At 40.8% G+C, this 5,842-nt stretch overlaps 1 pseudogene; it reads right to left on the bottom strand.

Annotated features, from left to right (window-relative positions):
* Positions 1–213: 213 nt before the first annotated feature.
* LOC133044638 (elongation factor 1-alpha 1-like) lies at positions 214–692 on the bottom strand (annotated as a pseudogene).
* Between the last annotated feature and the right edge of the window lie 5,150 nt (positions 693–5,842).

Raw genomic sequence — 5,842 nt, 5'->3', positions numbered from 1 at the left:
TTGAAAAACTGACAACTTAAACTTTCCATACACACAAAAACACAAGCAGTCCACAACACATTTGCTTTTCCTTCGAAAGTTTTATAATGCATTATCATTAACAAGTCTTTTACCTTTAAACTTAAATGGCCAACAGAAGCAAACAGTTCTGAGAATATGCTTCCACACTTAAGGACTGATTAAGACTGGGGTGGCAGGTATTAGGCATATTAGTCACTTAGTTTTGTGAACTTTCTGGGTTGACTTAGTGATCTTCCTAGCTCCAGCTGTTTTCTCATCCACTGCTTGATGACACTCAAGACAGCCATCTGTCTCATGTCACAAGCAGCGAAATCCTAAGGAGGACTGTCAGAAAAGCTCTCAAAATGCACGAACTTTCTAGGAACCATATGAACCATGCCAGTGTCACCAGCTTTACAGAACTTGGAGCCACTTTCCAGTTTCTTCCCAGAATAATAATCAACCTTCTTCTTCAGTGCAGCAAACTTGGAAGCAACACGAGCTATGTGACAGCCCTGCACAAGGGCAGAGCCGGCAGTGATTGGGACTGGATGCCATAGGATAATTTCCTGAGCTGTGAAGCCAGCTGTTTCCACTGGTGGGTCATTTATGCTTTCACCGGTCACACTGCCACAACCAACATCTTTGAAAGACATGTTCTTGACATTGAAGCCCATCTTGTCCCTAGCAAGTTGTCGTTGTTCAGTCACTAAGTCATGTCTGACTCTTTGCGACACCATAGACTGCAGCACTCCAGGCTTCCCTGTCCTTCACTATCTCCTGGAGTTTGCTCAAACTCGTGTCCATTGAGTCAATGATGCCATCTACCCGTTTCATCCTCTGTCGTCCTCTTCTCCTCCTGCCCTCAATCTTTCCTAGCATCAGGGTCTTTTCCAGTGAGTCGGCTCTTCACATCAGATGACTAAAATATTGGAGGTTCAGCTTCAACATCAGTCCTTGCAGTGAATATTCAGGGTTGACTTCCTATTAGATTGACTGGTTTGATCTCCTTGCTGTCCAAGTGACTCTCAAGAGTCTTCTCCAGCACCACAGTTCAAAAATATCAATACTTTGGCACTCAGCCTTCTTTATGGTCCAGCTCTCACATCCATATGTGACTACTGGGAAAACCATAGCTTCGACTATACAGATCTTTGTTGACAAAGTGATGTCTCTGCTTTTTAATATGCTGTCTAGGTTTGTCATAGCTTTTCTTTCAAAGAGCAAGTGTCTTTTAATTTCAAGGCTGCAGTCTCTGTATGCAGTGATTTTTGAACCCAAGAAAATAAAATCCATCACTATTTCCACTGTTTCTCCATCTATTTGCCATGATGTGATGGGACTGGATGCCACGAACTTCGTTTTTTGAATGTTAAATTTAAAGTCAACTTTTTCACTCTTCTCTTTTCCATCATCAAGAGGCTCTTTAGTTCTTCTTCATTTTCTGCCATACTGGTGGTATCTGCCTCATCTGCTTATCTGAGGTTATTGATATTTCTCCTGGCAATCTTGATTCCAGCTTGTGATTCATCCAGCCAGGCATTTCGCATGATGTGCTCTGCATAGAAGTTAAATAAGCTGGGTGACAATATACAGCCTTGGTATACTTCTTTTCCAATTTTGAACCCATTCATTGTTCTATGTCCAATTGTAACTGTTGTTTCTTGACCTATGTACAGGTTTCTCAGGAGGCACATAAGCTTGTCTGGTATTATCATCTCTTTAAGAATTTTCCACTATTTGTGTCGTTCACTCAAAGCTTTACAATGCATTTCAAAAGATCTGACTTCAGTTGTAATGTTGACTAGAGTAAATGTGACCACTATGCTGGGTTTGAGGACACCAGTCTCCACAGGGACAGTACCAATACCATCAATTTTGTAGACACTCTGGAGGGGTGGATGCAAGGGTTTGTCAGATGGAAGAGTTGGTGGCAGGATCCAGAGGTTCAAGCCGCATGGTTTCACTGGCATTGTCATTTTTGTGAGTGAATTTCCATTACTTGAGCCAAAGCGTGTTTCCATTACTTGAGCCAAAGCGTGTTTGCACTTGAGCCAAAGCGTGATAGTATGCTGTCACTATTCCAAACAGAAACTGGTACAAATGATACTGTGTTGGAGCTTTTGCCAGTTTTCTTAATGTAGGTGCTGACTTCCTTAATGATTTCCTCGTATCTCTTCTGGCTGCTGGGTGTCTCAGTGGAATCCATTTTAATACCAATAATTAGTTGTTTTACTCTCAGTTTATAAGCCAGAAGAGAACACCCTCATGGGTCTGCCCACTCTTGGAGATACCTGCTTCAACTTCACCAACACCGGCAGCAACAGTCAGGACAGCACAGTCAGCCTAACGTGTGCCTATTGTCATGCTTTTGGTAGTCTCTGTGTTCCAGGGCATCAGTGATACTACTTGCTGGTCTTGAATTTCTACAGGGAAATATCAATGATTGCACCATGCCCACGTGCAGCTTTCACTTTGTCCAAGATCCAGGCATACTTGAAGAAATCCTATCGTGTATCAGCCACCTCCTTCTCAAATTTTTTCTATGGTTCTTTTGTTGATACCACCCTGTTTGTAGATCTTGTGGTGTAGACTTGCTGTAATCTCTGTCTAGTGAGAACAATATTGGCATGAGTCTTTTTCTTTCCCATTTTGGCTTAGATTTAGTTATGATGCTTGTGTCCTGGCAGCCAAACTGTTGTAAAAAAGTAGGTTTGAATTCTGTGGCATTAAGTAATTATGTAACTTTGGGAAAAAGCTTAACTTCTAGGAGTTGCAGTTTTCTTACCTGTCAAAGGATAGAAAAAGCTAATGATCAGTTTTCTTATCTGTAAAATGGCTCCAGTGTTAACTAAAATGCTTGAGGAAGGAGCCCAGAATTTGGAATAAGAAATATACACATAAAATATACCTAGGTTTGCATCCAGCTCCTGCCACTCTCTGGCTGTGCCACCTTCAGTTAGCTGCTTAAATTCCTAAGCCTCAGTTTCTTTACCTATAAAGTATAAAATAACACCTGTGCCTCAGATGGGCTTCCATCTGACATGGTGCTACTAGTAAAGCACCCATCTGCCAATGCAAGAGACGTAAGAGACCTGGGTTTGATCCCTGGATTGGGAAGATCCCCTGGAGGAGGGCATGGCAACCCACTCCAGTATTCGTGCCTGGAGAATCCCTTGAATGGAGGAGGCTGGCAGACTACAGTCCATAGGGTCACAAAAAGTCAAACATGACTGAAGTGACTTAGCATGCACACACACACACACATGCCTCTGAAAGATGGCTTTGAAAGGATTAAATATTTTAGCCTAGGTAGACATGCTTGATAAATATTAGACCCATCTCTTTCATATTTAAATTCAATTTCTTTGCTCAGTTTCCTTTTCCATGACCTTGAAAGGGAAAAAAATTCTGGTTCTGTTGTACAGGGTGGTGCAACTTCACATCAACTTAGTTCTGTTGAGAAAAGGAAATCATGCTAATTCATCTTTGCATTTATCAATTGTATGGAATTTAGCAGCAATATTAAAATCCATATGCCATTATGGTTACTGATAAAATGTACTAAGTATTAACCAAGAAGGTGTTATTTAAGGAATGGCATCCAGGGAGGTGATAAATTTTGCCTACAATTTGTTTTATTACTATGTAGCTTCTGTATCTCCTATAAAGATAATACTTTCCCAGCAACAATTCTGAACCCCAAATCTTTTTGTTTTAATAATCCTGGAAGACACAGTAGTAGTGGAACTGTTGCTCACTTTTTTCCCCCCTGGGAATAATTGGAAGCTGTTTCTGTCACCCACCTCATTCTTAATCCCACTAGGCCGGAAATACCTCCATTTAGGTTTACAGCAAAAGATAGCCCACAGTGAAGAAGATATGAAACCCTCAATTTTCCTGTACAAGTGGGAAGTCCATTTCTTCATCTGGATCATGTCCTAGTGTTTCTTCTCACTAAATAGCCAGCCATCATCAGGATGCCTTGGACAGGACTTTATCTCACTAAATACTGCTTTTGCAGTATTATTGAAAAACAGCTAGAGCCAGGGGACAAGTCTGTCTGTCTTACATCTGTCCATATTTCTTTCTGTCTCCCTAGGTTTCTAGTTTCATGAAAGGAGAAAGGGAGCTCTTCTCAGGACCTAAGAAGTGTTGATGGGCCACCTTTTCTGTCCTAAATCTTGTATTCCCTGTTGGCCTCATGCTGTCTCCATTTTGCCCACAGTTTGTACCTGAGCTTTACTTACCAAAGAAAGTTAAATTTAGGGCAGTGGGTCTGAGAATGAGTGGAAAGCATGTAACATTATACAGGATGTAAAAATATATATTCTTAATTTTGGTTCATATTTCCATCTGTTAACGGGATGAGATCTTAATGGGAGTATATGCTGACCCAGCCCCTTTATAATCATTCCTAGGTTGAAAAAGATAGTTCTAAGCGGACGAAGAACTTCCAAATGATTATTGTATTTCAAAAGATGCTCTGCTAGGCATTGTGTTAATATGTGTGCTGCCTATATTCCTGACCTAATATTAATATTTCTCTTTATTTGTATTGCCCATCATCTTTTTTGCTGAGTATTAATGATCTAAATTCTAAATTCCTAAAAGAAATGAACAGATTATGAATGTTTCTCTACCATATTGTCATTAGGATGGTGATGGAGTACAAAAACAGTTGGTGCTGATTTATTTTGCCTTGGAAACTCATAATACCCCAAGTCATAAATATACCCTACACTGAGAGGTTCAGTGTTTCAATGTAGATGTAACATCAAAACTATGCCTTCGATTTTGATTGATGAGCAAGAAGACTTTCGTCAGGTCAGCATGATGAAATTGTGCTAATAAAGGAAAATGAGACATAGAGAAATAGTTTTAGAGGTTCTGAACTTTATTAGAATTAATAACTAAAATGATAATGAGCTCTAAATATATCCTATAATGAACAGAGGGCAAGGAATAGCTAACTTAAAGTAGACAGGCTATTTTCCAGAAGTTGATTGTTTTGTAACTCAACATAGTTTCACATAGGATTAGTAAATGGTGGTTGTTTTCTCAAGGCCGTATATGCATTTGTAAATGGGGTGTATGAGGCCTAGGACTTCAGAGAATGGTATAGGCATGGGGTGAAGGAGGCAGCAGGTGCAGAGAGCTGGAATAAGATTGGGCTTCTCTGGAGCACTGGGGTGAGTAATCGGAGTCACCTGGAGCATGCATGCTGTTCCAGTGATATTCCAGTGTTCTAGTTCCAGCGATGGCCCATGGCACCTGGGCCTTCTGACTTATTGAAGTCTGACCAGTAACCACAAAGCTGTATCAATTCAACTTCTTAAATGCTTATTGTGCGTGCGTGCTAAGTCGCTTCAGTCATGTCTGACTCTTTGCAACGCTATGGACGATAGCCTGCCAGGCTCCTCTGTCCACGCATGAATACTGGAGTGGGTTTGCCGTGACATCCTCCAGGGGATCTTCCTCACCAAGGAATGGAACCTGTGTCTCTGACATCTAACCTGCACCAGCTGGTGGGCTCTTTACCACTAGCGTCACCTGGGAAGCCCAAGTGCTTCCTAAACCTGTGTAATTCTCCTTAATTTTATTACCAACACCATCTCCCTCTAGGACTCCTGGAATAATTTTCTAATCATTCTGCTCTGCATCTACACTTTCCCATTGAGTGTCCATAATACAATCAAACTGATCTTTAAAGACTCAACTTTTAGAAAATCGTGGCTGTATTTGAATCAGTCAATAGTTTTCCATTGTCCTTACAATAAGGCCCCAAATGCTCAATGATCAAAACATTTAAACTCCATTCGGTGGTTGTAAGGTAGGCAAC

This window comes from Dama dama, chromosome 1, assembly GCF_033118175.1.
Source record: "Dama dama isolate Ldn47 chromosome 1, ASM3311817v1, whole genome shotgun sequence".
Lineage (NCBI taxonomy): Eukaryota > Metazoa > Chordata > Mammalia > Artiodactyla > Cervidae > Dama > Dama dama.
The sequence above is the reverse complement of the archived record's forward strand: the minus strand, read 5'-3'. Positions and strand labels throughout refer to the sequence as shown.